Raw genomic sequence first — 16191 nt, forward strand, 5'->3', positions numbered from 1 at the left:
CTCAGGAGTTTTTGTACTTCAACATACATTGAATTCTGTGACATGTTCTTTGAAGCCTGATCCACCGATGTCTAGCCAAGACTTGTAAACTTACTTACAGTTAGTCATAAAAGCTTAGGAACCTTAACCTTATTTTCCTCTTTACAATAATTTGCAGGTGTTCATATCTCTGAAAAAACGTCTGCCATCAACTAGGTACTCAAGTGTAGCACATTCAAAACCTTGGCGCAGACTAAAGATTAGGGTTTTGTAGAGATTGTGTAGAGGTTCTCTGTATTTCCAAATATCTATTCAATACTACCAAAAAGTGATAGCCTCATCATCAATTAGGGTCAACAGATTGGGGACTCTGGAGTGGGACTCAAACCAACAACAGCCCAGGTCCTAGGCTGCTGGTTCAAATTCCATTCCAAAGTCCTAAAGAGAGAAACTGTCTGTAATTGGTTTATATATCACTACCTATCAAATATTATCTAATCATAGAAGAGATGCTCAGTGTCTTCACTCGATACAATGTTTACATTAAAAGGAATTTTCTTTAAAAATAGAGTAGATTTGCAAGCATAGGAGATCCTTCCAATTAAGTTAGCCAGTTAGGACTGTTGATTTCTTTTTTTTGCTTCATTTGATGCTCAGTCATTCATTCTATTCATGATTGAGATCGATAGATTTTAAAGACCAAAGTATAGGGGTCCGGGGATGCTGTAGGGAAAGAGTAGTGGATTTGTACAGGAACAATCATGATCTCGTTGAATAGTGGAGCATTTTCAAAGGGCCACATGTCCCATGTTTGCTTTTTTGATAAGTTTCAGTGAGGTAAGCAGCAAGAGCAAGAAAAACTTATATTTCAAACCTTGGGTAGAGTTGGCTGATCTCGGCAGAGGTGCTGCAATTAGTGTTGGCACTCCTGGTCTAAGGAGAGACTAATCAACCACTCCCCATTGCAATTCAGTGTCCTTTGCGGAAATGTGATGTGTGAAAGATTAGGTGATCCCAACCGCCAGTTAAGCAACCTGCTGTCAGTCACTGTCAGAATCACACATAAATAATCACTCCTTTGGTGAGATATTCTATAACCATTTGGTGTCCATGGAAACATTCTCCTGCAAGGTGTTAAATCTCTTCAGGAGAGATAGGGAGGTGAGAAAATTTGTGTAAAGTTATAATCATGCATTATATGACTGTCATGTCATATGAAATCCAGGTGTATACTCACGCAGAGCTTCCTTTCATGGATCATTTCCAAAATGAAGTAATTAAGCAGCCAAGATATTCAACCCAGAAGCTCTACATCACAATTAAAGCATGCACTCACCCATCCTCTGATGGTATTAACAAAGTCCCATAGACCTTCACATTGAGGTTAATTAGTTGAGACCACACACAGATCAATCATACTGTGTCAGAAACTGGGTAATGCTTCACTTTTCTCCCCCAACCCCTTGTCTTTTGACACACATTGCTGTTACACTGACCACACCCAAGAATGCTCACATGCTCCTTTTATAGTAGCTCTCTATTGTACTTTATACTATGGCGTGCATCATTATTGTGCTAAAGGATGAAAAGGCATGTATCATTAGGTAACTTTAAAACATCTGATCATACTCAATAATAAAATGTGAATGGCAGCTCACAACATTCATTTTATATATTCCACATGGAAGGATAGAAAAAAAAATTGGAACTTTTTTTTGCAAACAGTAATTGATGCCAAGTTAATTCTGAATTGGAGACTGATAGATTTCTGATATTCAAAAGATAGTAAGGAGAATTGGGAACATTTTGTAGTTTGAACTTTGAAGCAAATTAAACTAGCCATGATCTAATTGAATGATGGCTTAGGCTCATTGGATTAAATAACCCTCTTCTGTTCCAATATTTTTCAATGCACAATAATATTTAAACTATCATAAGAGGAAAAGAATCCGTTACACAATGGAGCTGATTTTGTTTTGTTACTTCCCATTTCCTTTTTGGAGATCATAGTTAATATTCACAGCCCGGTGCAATTCACTGATGACCCTTTTTTTTCTATATTTCCAGGGTAGTAATGCCCCATTACCCAACAGGGTCAAGCTAAATTGGCAGCCATTTATTAGAATTCAAGACCAGACATGTTTAACAAGATCATTTATTATTGCCATTACTGTTTCAAAAATACTCTAGTGAGGTTTTAATTTATACCATGTAAGCAAGTGACTTTAGGAATTAAACTTGTGCAGGAAAATTATCTGGGTTGAATGTCCTTTTGTTCAAATTCCACGAAGAAGTCTTCAGGAATAATGATCTCCTTTTCATAGCTAGGGAACATGTCTTTCATTAGGGTATGTCTGTGATGTACTCAGCGATAAGCTTTGGCTTGGGATAGTTGGGCCTTTGTGGAAGGTCAGGCAATTTCATTAATAAATGCAATGATTAGGCTGAGTTTTCTCCCACTTCTGTCATGTTTACCACGTGCTTCTGCAAAGTCAGACTGCTAAGCTTTGAGCATGTTATTTGGAATTGGTGAGAAAGCATCTACAACAAAATGCACAAAAAGAATGGCTTCAGGTAAGATTTGTGGCCTAATATGTGGTTTGCCAAAGGAAATTGTGGACAGGCATACAAAGACAAAAAGCACAAAAAGAGTACAGATTTTGTTAGTGCCTACAGCTGGTTTCCCTTCCCTTCTCACCACCCCCCCCCCCCCCACCAATCAAAGGGTCATCATTAACAAAATAGTGTCCTTAATATTCGCACTTCAAATTGTAGATGTGGTAATCAGGCCATAAGAACAAAGGCTAGAAGCAATGAACAGAAAGTATGTCATTCTCAATTCCTTCACTTAGGAAATATTCTTAAAAGTGAAATGCAATCCTATATGTTCTTTCCAATGTGGGATTTGCTGATTTAAATAAAAACCCAATCAGCTGTGAACCGAAACAGCTTCTCAGTGAGGGGATCAAAAAGTAAAGCATTTCTAAGCACATTAGCAAAATACAAAACCTTTAGCTGTAAGCAGCAGCTCAGTTTGACATTGACATTTTTAAGCTCTGTAAAACTGGTAGAGGAACAAAAGACACAGACATTGCAACTACCTCATGCACTGGATAAAATCTGTGATGTCAAAGAATAAAGCAAGCCTTTCAAAACATTTGTGTAATTTCCTCATCAGTTATTTGACAACAGAAATCAGTAGTGCCTTGACAGTTAACTTTCTCAATGGAATCAAAGTTAACAAATGATAGGCTTTCTGTCTTCTTAAGCCTTTTACCATTATAGGTGGAAATGAATTGGAGTGAGAAAAAACACATCAGCCATCTGGTGTCAGATGCTTTACATGGGCAAAATTACAAAATGAAATTTAGATGAACTTCATTACAAAATCAAGACCTAATCCATGTGGCTATTCATCACATTCTCATTCATGGATGCACTGGCACTAAAGAAACTTGAAGAAGCTTTGGATATGAATGCACAATAAAGGTTGAAATGGAGTGTGAAAGGATAGGCAAATAATGAGAAATCCAGTCATGGAGAACATTGTCACTTCTTTTATTGGGTGAACTACTTAATTATTTTGGCGCAAACAATACAAAGGACTGAATTGGCAATGTTGTAGGTTCAGCTTTTCTTCAGTTCCTTGTGTTCTCAGTTTCCCAAAGAAATTTCATTTAAAACAGGAAGTGCAGAATCTGATCACATCTTGTTGACTCTGATTACTTTCCACTACAGGTTGCAGTACAGTTGTATCTAGTGACTGGAATTTTCTTTCAAACACAGGGCTACAGTTTTAACTGAAATGTCTAATCAATAAATTGAAAAATTTAATGTAAATATCTCACGCGCTACTCCCAGTTGGTTGTTGGCACTAGTCAAATATTGCCAGGTGAAGTGATCCCTGGAGGTACAACTCATTTGCAATAGTCACGTGGTCACAGATACTCCATAACCTTCACTATCATTGTTCCATACTTCAACCTTTTCCCCCAGAATGATTATCTTTGAGGAAAAAAATTGAACTGTCCCATGATCTTCTTGTACTCCATTTTTTTTTTAAACAGAGTAATGAAGTGTTTAATATCGGGATCATTCGCTCCAACGGCAGTGAGATTGAACTAATGACACTACAGAGTAGGGTCCCTATGTTTTTGTATACTGGTCAGAATAATGGCAGGGAGTAGAGCAAAACCACTGGAATAAAGATACATGTATTGCAAAAATGAATGGTGTTTGTTTTCAGTGTAAAGAGTTTAGTTCTAATGTCTAAAATGACATATTAAATTTCCAATACTTACAACCCACTACTTCTCCGTTGCTCTCAGCTCAATTTTAAATGCATGTGATGAAAATTTCTGGCAGGATCTGCCACTGGTAAAAGTATGGCGTGAGCCTTCACTATACAAGGGTACCTTGGAAAAATTTTATTTTTAGTTGGAGGGGAGCATAGATCAACAGAACGGCCGTCCTATTGTAGAGGTGCTTCTGCAACACATTAGTCCGGCTGCAAACCAGGAGCCCGATCTCTCAGATTAGTTCCAGATACATCAAAAAGAAAGTGTGCCTGGAACATCCAATGGTAGTGCCTTTCACCTTAGGGTCCTGACCATTTAGTTATGTCCCTTGCATCTTAGTATGTGAGCACAAGTACCTGAACTGGTTAAACCTACCTACTCGTCATTGATTTGGATCCAATTCAAAAAGAAAGGTGCTGAGTGAATTTCAACTTTCATTGCCAGATGAGAAACACATGATACAAAGTCTGTGCCACTAGCATCCAGTGATAAAGGTTGTTAAAATTACCCTTTTATTCTTTCACTATGCTCTGTGAAGCAAAATTACAATATTATGAAATACAATATCACAAATGGACAATTTGATGGTCTTTTTCTTGAAACAAATATAAAATTTCTTTAATTGAGAAAAATTGAATAGTTCATTATTTGGGCTTCAAGAGTCAGAAAAGTTAAACTTCACTTGTGAATGCAGATAAACTGTAATATGTTCATCCAATAAACAACAGGGTCACTTTAAAAAAAAATTACAGGTAGTTTATATAACCAAGCCTTTAGAGTTTATCTTGCCCTTGAAACCTTGCTCACATTTGGACTAAAATACTGCCCATTGCAACTTTCTTTCTTGACCCAAATGCAATCTGTTACCATATGCATTTCATTCTTCCCAGGCATTTTATCCTCCCTTCCAAATTAACCTTTATCAGCCCTTTGCAGCCTCTGTGCCAGCTGATGATATCAATTCAAGACCAAATTCCAATTTTATTCAGTTAAACAAAGGGAAAACTTAAGTCACTGCTTTTAGTTATGTTGCACTCCAACCTCACCCAACAAATTCTACATCCTCGTCACTAATTCCAGCCACCCTTTCACTGCTTCAGAATTAATCAGAATGCCTGAAACCTATATTTTTAATTTTTTTTTACTTATTCAATTTTTTTTTCAGGATCCGGGAGTTGTGGTGGTAAGGCCAACATGTACTGCTAATCCTTAATCTTTTAAGAAAGTGGAGGTGAGTTGCTACCTTGAACTTTTGCAGTCCTTCAGGTGAAGATACTCCCAGAATGCTATTGGAGAGAAAGTTCAGAGTTTATAGACATCATCAATTTATTTTCAAGTCACAATGGTGTGCGATGTGGAGGGGTCAGCCAAGTGAGGTGTTTCAACATGGAGGGGTCAGCCAAGCGAGGTGTTTCAACGTGGATGATGCTCTTGTCCTCCTTGGTGGTAGAATTCTTTGGTTTGGGAGGTGAGCAGTCTAGGCGAGTAACTCCAGTACATTTTGTCAATAGTCCTCACTATAGCCAGTGTGCACTGGTGGTGAAGCAAATGAATGTCTTCAGTGGCAGATGGGGTACCAATCACATGGGCTGCTTTATCCTGGATGTGACAAGCTTGAGTGTTGGAGTTGAATAATCCAGGGCAGGTTCATCACACTCCTGACTCATACCTTGTAGACAGTTGAATGCCTTTAGGGTATCAGTGTCTGAGTTAGTCACTTACCACAGACACCAAGCTCTGATTTTCTTATGTAGCCATAACATTGGTGATCCCCAGGCGATTAAAGATGGGGATGTGTAATGGTAATGTGACTGAACATCAAGGGTAGCTGGTTAATCTCTCCCATGTTGGAGGTGGTCAGGCATTTTTGTGGTGCAAATGTTACTTGTCACTTATCATGGAATCACAGAGTCACACAGCACAGAAACAGGCCCTTTAGCCCAACTCATCCATACCAACCAAGATGCCCATCTGTGCTAATCCCATTTTCCTGCATTTGGCCCTTTTCCCTCTATTCCTTTCCTATCCATGTACCTGTCCAGATGCTTTTTAAATAAATAGTGATTGTACCTGCCTCTACCACGTCCAATGGCAACTTGTCCACCACCCTGCGTGAAAAACCTGCCCCTTCAGACCTCCTTGAAATATCTGCTCTCTCACTTTAAACCCATGTCCTCTAGCTTTAGACTCCTCTACCCTTGCAAGACAGTAATCATCTACACTATCTATACCCCTCATAATTTGATTATCCTCTATAATGTCACCCCTCAGCCTCCAGTGGGAGCAATCCCAGCCTATCCAATATCTCCATGTCACTAAAGCCCTCCATGCCAGGCAACATCCTGGTGAATCTCTTCTGGACTCTTTCTAGTGCTACCACATCCTTTCTATAGTGTGGTGACCAGAACAGCACACAATATTCCAAGTGTGGTCTAACTAATCTCTTGTACAGCTGCAACATGATGTCCATACAACCATAGAGCACAAAACAGGCCCTTCGGCCCACCATGTCCCAACTCTTATACTCAATACCCCAGCCAATGAAGGCAAGTAAGCTAAATGCCTTCACTACCTTATCCACCCGTGTCACCAGTTTCGGTGAGCTATGAACTTGCACCCCAAGATCCCTCTGTACATCAATGCTGCTAAAATCCCTGCCATTTACTGTACATGTTCTGCCAGTATTAGATGACCATAATGAATTACCTTTTCTGGATTAATTTCAGTGCATCCTTGAATGCCATCAAAGCCTTTTTGTATGTAGGCGTGGACTGCTTCATTTGGGGAGGAGTTGTGAATGGAATTGAACATAGTGCGATCATCAGTAAACTTTTGACTGATATGATGAAAGGGGGATCATTGAAGCATTTGAAACTGATTGGTCCTTGAACACAACCCTGAGCAACTCGTGCAGTGATATCCTGGGGTTAGAATGATTGGTCTCCAACAACCATAACTGTATTTGTTTTTACAAGGTATGACTCCAATTTTGGAGTGTTTTCCCTTTGATGCCTAATGCCTTCAGTTTTACCTGGGTCCACTGATGCCACACTCAGTCAAATGCTGCTTTGGTGCCAAGAGCAGCCAAATTCGCCTCACCTCTGGAACTCAGTTCATTAGTCCACATTTAGGTCAGGACCGCGGAGTGTAGCCAAGTGGTCCTGGTGAAACACAAACTGAGCAGGTTATTGGTGTGCTGCTTGAAAGCACCGTCAATGGCACGTTCCATTATTTTACTGATGATTGAGAGAACATTGGCAATTAGTTGGATTGGATTTGTCCGGCTTTCTTGTGAACAGGACATAAGTGGGCAATTTTCCAGTGTTGGATATATTCTCTGTATCCTGCTTTACTGAATTTGAGCTTCAGAATACAAATTCTTTCCATCACAAAGGCCAACTGCATTTCCATATTCTTCTTCACATCTGGCTTCACTGCTGAAACACCTGCTAATGCTCATGTCACCTTCATGCTTAAATAATGTACTACTCTTTTGCCTGGTCTCACAACCTGTATTCTCAGAAAACTTCAGCTCAAAACTCAGAAGTATGTATCATATTCGTCTAATAGTCTCTTCCTTTATGACTTGCATTGGTTCTAGTTTCCCACACATTTAAATTTTATATTCTCTCATATTTCATTGCCTTGCTCTTCCCAATCTTTGTTACCTCCTCCTAATCTACCAAAATGACTGCAAATTTTCAGTTGCTTTAACCTCTGCACTTGTTGTGATATCTAACTGTTCTTTCAGTTGACTGAACCACGTGCTTGAGTATCCACACCTTGGATCTCTACACCATCACTTTCCTCTCAATCTTTAAGACCCTTCTTAAAACATTTTAATCAAGCTCTTTGTATTGCCACTTAACCTCGGTTCATGTTATTTTCAGGTTATGCTTATCTGAAGCAATCTGGGTTGTTTTTCTTTGCTCAAAGCTATGTAAAGGGGAGTAGTTGTTCAGTTTAGCACCATCTGACGTGCCATGGCAAATCCTGTAAACCTCTACTTCAAGTATGCTTTACCACCATCCAAGAAAGAACTTGCATTTATAAAAAAGCAAATTCCAAAGGACTTTCTTTCACCATCATGCCCAGCTGGCAAAATCTGTGCATAAAATGCCCTGGAGGCAACAAAATTTTTGGCAACTGTGTAATAACAGTAAATAAATAATAATTGAACAATAGCAATCAATGGTGCAAGGTTTTAATGCAATTAATCTTTTATTTACTCAAATATTACAATCAACCACTGTTCTTGTTCAGGCTGGAGTAAGGAACCTTGCAAGCACTCATGTTACTGCCTGTTATAAGCGAAATTGTACACAGAAAGTCTCTAGTTTCTAAACATGTTTTCAACAACTTGCTTTAATATAGCATCTTCACCGCAGTAAAACCTTCCAATCCATATCAAAGTGGTGTTATCAAAACTGATCCCCCAAAGGAGGCATTAGGACAGATGACAAAAAAAGATAGATCAAAGAGGTAGGTTTTAAGCAGGTCTTTAAAAAGGCAAAATGGCAGAAATGGTTGGGAAGCAAATTCCAGGATGTAGGCTATGGGGAGCTGAAAGCAAACTGCCATAAGTGAAGCAATCAAAATTGGACACAAGCAATGGAGAGCTACAAAGATCTACAGAGATCTCAGACGACTAGAAGAAGGGATAGGCCTATATAATATAAATATACACGAATGAGAATTCTAAAACATAGACATTGCCAAATCAGGAGGCAGTTTGAGTTTGTATATACATACACACACACACACACACACACACACGTGAGTCGCTATCTATATATATAGCAACTCACTGTCCGCGCAAGCGAACCAGATTGGCGGTCGGGGTGCACGTCGGAGCAGCGAGGCCCAAGATGGCGCTGGGCCTTCGTCTTCCCCGAGCGACGTGGGAGAACCTGCGCGCACGAAAAGTTTTGGTGACGTAGCGCGTACGTCATTTCCGTTTTTGGAAGGCAGGAACCGCACCGCTTAAAAGGCCTGCGCAAGGCGGGTAAATAAATCAGTCTTGTTCTACAGCTTGCAGACTCGTGTCTTTATTCTCGCATCGCGGTAGCAGCCGCTACATTGGTGACCCCGACGGTCCAAATGGATTTTGGACCCACACAATGACAGACAACGCAGCAGCCAACTCAGTGGCACTCAAGCTGCCCACCTTTTGGACACTTCAGCCCCGTGTGTGGTTTGACCAGGCCAAAGCCCAGTTCTAACTGCGGCAGATCACCTCCGACTCCACACGGTACTACCACGTGGTCAGCTCCCTGGACCAGGAGACAGCCACCCAGGTCGGAAACTTCATCCAGTCTCCTCCAGAGGAAGATAAGTACCTGGCTTTCAAGGCCCTTCTCATTTGGACCTTCGGCCTCTCCCGTCGTGAGCACGCCGCCCGCCTGTTTCATCTCGACGGCCTGGGGGACAGATCTCCATCGGCCCTGATGAACGAGGTGCTGGCCTTGGCTGAGGGACACAAGCCCTACCTGATGTTTGAGCAGGTCTTCCTCGAACAGCTGCCCGACGACATTCACCTGCTGTTGGCCGACGCCGACTTCAGCAACCCACGTGAGGTAGCCGCCCGGGCAGATGTCCTGTGGAGGGCCAAAGGCAAGAGCGGTTCATCTGTCGGCCAAATCGCCAGACTGCGTGCCCAACGCCTACCTAAACCAGTCCCAGCAACCGAGCGACCACACCCCAGAAACAGACGACGACACTGACGACCAGCTGTGTTTCTACCATCACAGGTGAGGCGCGGAGGCCCGATGCCGCCCACCCTGCAAGTTTCAGGGAAACGCCAGGGCCAGTCGCCGCTGATGGCTACGGCGGCTGGCCACCAACACAGCCTCCTATTCGTTTGGGACAAGCAGTCCAGATGTCGTTTCCTTGTCGATACTGGAGCAAAGGTCAGCGTTTTACCTCCGACCGGCCGCGACACTCGCAGCAGGCAACAGGGACCCACCCTCAAAGCCACAAACAGCACAATGATACGAACTTTCAGTACCCATACAATCCAATTACAATTCGACGACAGCAGTTTTACCTGGAACTTTACCATTGCCGCCATCGCCCAGCCACTCCTGGGAGCCGACTTCCTCTGGGGCCACAACCTGTTAGTCGACCTACGAGGGAAATGGCTAGTGCACTCCAGAACCTTCCGAACTTACTCTCTGGGAGAAGCGAGCCTACCAGCCCCGCGCCTGGACTCCATTTCCCTGTCTGGCAACGAGTTCACCAAGCTCCTAGCAGAGTTCCCATCGGTTCTGACACCTCAGTTCACGAATTCAATGCCCAAACATGGGGTGTGGCACCACATCACTACGACAGGGTACGACAACTACCTCCAGACAAGCTCCGCTGCATGGAGGAGCTGGGGATCGTTCGCAGGTCCAACAACCCCTGGGCCTCCCCTAGCACATGGTCCCCAAAGCCACCGGTGGGTGGAGGCCCTGCGGCGACTACCACAGGCTGAACGACGCCATCACCCCAGACCGCTACCCCGTCCCTCAAATCCAGGACTTCACGGCAAACCTACATGGGGCCCACATTTTCTCCAAGGTGGACCTCGTCTGGGGATACCACCAAATCCCGGTCCACCCTGACGACGTCCCCAAAACTGCGCTCATCATTCCGTTTGGCCTCTTTGAATTCCTTTGAATGTCGTTTGGCCTTAAGAATGCCGCGCAGACCTTCCAGTGGCTGATGGATGTGGTAGGCCATGACCTGGACTTTGTGTTCATTTATTTAGATGACATTCTCATCGCCAGTCATAACCGCCAAGAACACCTTACCCATCTCCGCAAACTGTACTCCCACCTCAGTGATCTCGGCCTCACTATCAACACAGCCAAGTGCCAATTCGGCCTCGACTCTATCGATTTTCTCGGCCACAGAATCACCAGCGAGGGAGCAACACCCCTACCCGCCAAGGTAGATGCTATCCGCCATTTTGCCCGTCCCAACACGGTGAAAGGCCTGTAGGAGTTCATTGGGATGGTCAACTTTTACCATGATTTCATCCCTGCAGCAGCCTGTATCATGCGCCCTTTGTTCTCACTGATGTCTGGCAAGGGCAAGGACATCACCTGGAACGACAAGGCCGCGGCTGCCTTCGTTAAGGCCAAAGAAGCCCTAGCAGACGCCGCGATGCTGGTACACCCCAGGACAGACATCCCAACTGCCCTCACGGTGGATGCATCTAACACCGCGGTCAGTGGGGTACTGGAACAACTAATCGAAGGCTGTTGGCAACCCTTGGCATTTCTCAGCAGGTACCTTAGGCCACCTGAACTTAAATACAGCGCCTTTGATTGAGAACTACTAGCACTGTACCTGGCGATCCAGCATTTCCGGAACTTTTTAAGGCGGCAGGCCTTTCACCGCTTTCACTGACCACAAGCCATTGTCTTTTGCCTTCTCTAAGGTCTGACTGACGCACAGCAAGCCGATGACGAGCTGCCCAGCTACAGATCCACAGTCTCAGGCCTGCAGCTCCAAGATTTCATAGTTGGCCCAGGTCAACAGACCCTCCTGTGCAACGTCGCAACAGGTCAGCCCCGCCCTATAGTTCCTGCAGCCCGGCGGAAATGCGTTTTCGACTCGGTACACGGGTTGGTGCACCCATCCATCAGATCGACTGTTCGACTAGTCGCCAGCAAGTTCATCTGGCACGGCCTGCGCAAACAGGTCAGTGAGTGGGCCAAGACTTGTCAGCACTGCCAGACATCAAAAATCCAACGACGCACCAAGGTCCCACCACAGCAGTTCGAACCTACCCGTAGAAGGTTCGACCACATTCACATCGACCTCGTTGGTCCCGCTTGTTTCAAGAGGAGCGCGGTACCTCCTTACCATTGTGGACCAGTTCACGAGGTTGCCAGAGGCAACCCCTCTTTCAGACATCACGACCAATTCCTGCGCCCAGGCGCTGCTCACAACTTGGGTCTCACGCTTTGGTGTTCCGGCCCACATCACTTCGGGCAGAGGTGCCCAGTTTACCTCCAGCCTATGGTCTGCATTACCGAACATGCTAGGAATGCAGCTGCACACCACCACAGCCTACCACCCTCAGTCAAACAGGTTAGTAGAATGTTTCCGCCACCATCTGAAATCAGCCCTGACGGCTGGCCTGAAAGGTCCTAACTGGGTCGACGAACTGCCTTGGGTCCTGCTCGGCATACGCACTGCCCCCAAGGAGGATCTCCACGCTTCATCAGCTGAACTCATGTATGGTGCACCCTTGGTCGTCCCAGGGGAGTTCATACCCGCCCTTAGGGGGCAAGAGGAACAACCCGTGGCAGTCCTAGAAAGACTGCGCGAGAGGCTCGGCAGTTTGGCACCGATTCCCACTTCGCGACATGGTCAGTCCCCATCCTGTGTGCCCAAGGAACTATGAGACTAAGTTCGTTTTCGTTTGCAGGGGCACACCACAGGCACTGTTGCAATGACGTTCCGGGTCGTCAGAAATAATGGGTCCACCTTTACTTTGGACACTGGGGGCAAGGAAGAAGTCTTCACGACGGACCGCCTCAAACCGGCCCATTTAGACCTACAACAACCGGTCGAGGTCCCAACACCACGACACAGAGGCTGACCACCCAAGCAACGGCTAGCACAGCCCATGAACTTTGGGGACCGTATTGCCGTTTCTGGGGGAGGGGGGTTGTGTGGCGACTCATCGTCTGCGCAAGCGAACCGGCTCGGCGGTCGGGACACGCGTTGTCGGAGCAGCGAGGCCCAAGATGGCGCTGGGCCTTCGTCTTCCCCGAGCGCGCAACAAGTTTTGATGACATAGCACGTACGTCATTTCCATTTTCGGAAGGCAGGAACCGCGCCGCTGAAAAGGCCTGCGCAAGGCTGGTAAATAAATCAGTCTTGTTCTACAGCTTGCAGACTCATGTCTTTATTCTCACATTGCGGTAGCAGCCGCTAGCTACATTCCTTAACTTGGCAGCTTTGGTGACAAGATTGCTAATGGTATTGTTTTACTAAGCTGTGTCTTTGGATGTTGAAGGCTGCTCCTCTACCCTGTCCAGCCTGGCATTTCGTGCGTGGGGAAACAGAACAGTTTGCGGGGAAACAGAACAGTTTGCGGGAAAGCAGAACAGTTTGCGGGAAAGCAGAACAGTTTGCGGGAAAGCAGAACAGTTTGCGGTTATGGCTGGCCATATCTCCTCACAAATAATACAGCACAGTGACCGGGACATTTTGCTATACCTGCTAGTTGAGCTAACCAGGTGTTGGGGTAGATGCGTGGGAGATGGTGTATAGAAAGAGATAATCGGAAAAATAAACAGTAAAACTTAGCCATTTCAAGAGAAACATGGGTAGTTAAATGATCAGCACTCTGTTAATGATATAATTTTATTATCTTGGATTGTTACTAGCATCTTAATACCAAATTATAATGACATGGTTCCTTTTTCCTGTAGCTATCAACCAAGTTTCAACTACTAAGAAAGTGTTGTTAACACTGCCTCCTAAGCAAAAGGACAGGAGTTCCTCTCCCTCATATCTGGACTGCACGATATGCCCGTCACATTCTGTTGTACTCTATGCACCCTTGATCATTTGATTTGCTGAATGTATGTGTAGCTCCATTTGTTGGAGTCAAAAAACCATATTCTTGGCGATCATGATACAGAACTATTATTTTCCTGGCTTAGATATCCAAACCCAGCAACTCAGTTGGCTGTATTAGCAGGTGAATGTTAACACATTTGTACAATTTTTCTGACTTGCTGTTTTAAAACTGGTATTTGATCACTAATTTTTTAAATGGGTTGGCAGAATTGCTTGAAGATCATATGAACACGTCAAGTGTTTGCCCTATTACATTGCCAACTGCAATTTCCAGACTCCAATGACAAGTTTAATCATTCGAGAATGTGGTGGTTTAGGAGCAGGGGTATAGATCCCCCTCAAAGATCAGAAAAGCATGGCTTGCAGCATGTACAGTCTCTGATGGATATGGCGAAGCTTGCTGCTGAACTCTGTGCAATTCAATAAAATGCGCTTCTCCATAAGGAATTGGATTTAAAATAATGTCACTGGTGTCTCTTGTAGTGTCACAGAAAGATTTTCAAGCTTTAAATCTATGCAGGACTTATCCCAGAAGTCCAGATCCCAGGTGTGAAATGGCCACGTTCAAATCCCCTACTTTTTAGAATGCTGCACATATTGCTCTTTTGACATGGATTTCTGGATTTCTTTTGAAGGAGTTGGTTCAATAATGCATTGGCAAAGTCTCACAAGCATTCTGTCCTGCAATGTTCTAATTCAAACTCTCTTTACATAATGTCAATGTATGCAGATCTCTGAAAAAAATCAGTGCTAATTTTAAGAGGGTGAGCCGTAGTTTGTTCAGCCTGGTCATAAGGGATCATGTGCTGAACTATCTGCACTTCATTACTTCCATTAACCCCCTCCTGTGATCTACTTACAAGTCAATACTACTATGGTGGTGTAGATGGTCTCAAGGCAGAAATGCCGTCCTTTAATCTAGGTGGACTGTACACTTGCGTGCTGATCTCAAAGGCGTTGATTCTGCCAATAGTATAAAACATTGAACCAATGGTCATTTTTGCACTCTGAAACATTGACTGGCTCACTTGTTTACATTGCACTGAAGTAACTTTGATCATTGTCTAAATAAATCAAGATAATCACAAATCACTTCTGCCCCTAGCACAGCAGAACAAGTAGAATTTCTCTATTTTTAATCACATATCCCCAGGTACAAGGCCTTACTTTTACACTGATAAAATAACGTGACAGATCTAGCAAGCTCTGGTTATATATATTGCTGTGTTTTTATTCTCTCCTCTGTTATAATTAACTACTGCCAATGGAATTTCTGTTCCAAAGCAATCTAACTGTGACAACCACAAGTATCTTTGAACTAAATGTACAGATCACCGTGGCTGATAAGCCACAGAGATTTCCTTTATCTTATTTGCTGGTTGGCTGTGATTTCGGGCAAGGGATTTGGTGCAATAATCTGCAAATCTCTTAATTTACACATAGTGCATATGCTGCTTGAACATTGCAGTTTGGCACAAAAAGGGAGTAAGACCAAATAAATGATCATAAAAGATTAGCGACCTGAAACAGTGACTGTTTCTCTCTCCACAGATGCTACCTAGACCTGCTGAGCATTTCCAACATTTTCTGCTTTTATGTTAGGTTTCCAGGATCTGCAGTTCCTGATTATGGGAGTGAAGACCAATTAGTTGCAATGGTACCAGGTAATTTGGCACATAACAGCACAAGAGAAAAAACATTTGGCCAATGATAGTGAGTTGACCAATGAATGCACCTCCTCAAATCAAGGTGCAACTTGACCCACATCTATGTAAGACACTGCTGGACAAAGCACCAATATTATAGCTGCTTGAACTCTTCTCTAATTATTTCATTTTATTTCCCTCCCTCACCTTCCGTGGAGACACAGAACTTTACTGGGCAATGGCAACAGCAATGTGAACATAATTTGTGCAGTTCTTCATGCAAGGATCTGGATAGTGAATTCTGACAAGCTATTTGACATTGGAGGGAGTCAAAGTTATTAATATTAACATCCATTCATGCACATTTTCAAGAGGTGGGCAGGACGAAAGAACCTCAGAACTGTTTTTACTTCTTCCTCATATGCACTAGGACAACAAGGGGACAGTTTAACTTGGTACACATTGGGAACTGAACCTGTGGCATTTGTGGTTTGAATAAGATTAATGTTGCACCATAATGAAGGGAAATAGGGATAATACCGGAAATTATAGGCCAGTGAGCCTCACATCAGGGAAGCTATTGGAGAGGATTCTTAAGGATAGGATTTACGAGCATTTGGAAAAGCACGGCCTAATTAGGGACAGTCAGCATGGCTTTGCATGGAGCAGGTCACGTCTTACTA

The 16191-nt window shown here is 43.7% G+C and overlaps 1 protein-coding gene across 6 annotated transcripts in view; it reads right to left on the minus strand.

Moving 5' to 3' along the window:
• The window catches only part of sema6dl (sema domain, transmembrane domain (TM), and cytoplasmic domain, (semaphorin) 6D, like), a 248616-nt gene that overhangs the window by 161725 nt on the left and 70700 nt on the right, over positions 1-16191 (minus strand). The window contains exon 3 of one of the 6 annotated variants that reach the window (XM_052040383.1): positions 14723-14825. The exons of 4 other annotated variants lie outside the window; for them this stretch is intronic. The gene's annotated coding sequence lies outside the window, so the exon portion shown is untranslated. Of the gene's footprint in view, positions 1-9616; positions 9673-14722; positions 14826-16191 lie in introns of those variants that run through there. One more of the 6 variants, XM_052040385.1, reaches the window with a different exon arrangement.

This window comes from Pristis pectinata, chromosome 28, assembly GCF_009764475.1.
Source record: "Pristis pectinata isolate sPriPec2 chromosome 28, sPriPec2.1.pri, whole genome shotgun sequence".
Lineage (NCBI taxonomy): Eukaryota > Metazoa > Chordata > Chondrichthyes > Rhinopristiformes > Pristidae > Pristis > Pristis pectinata.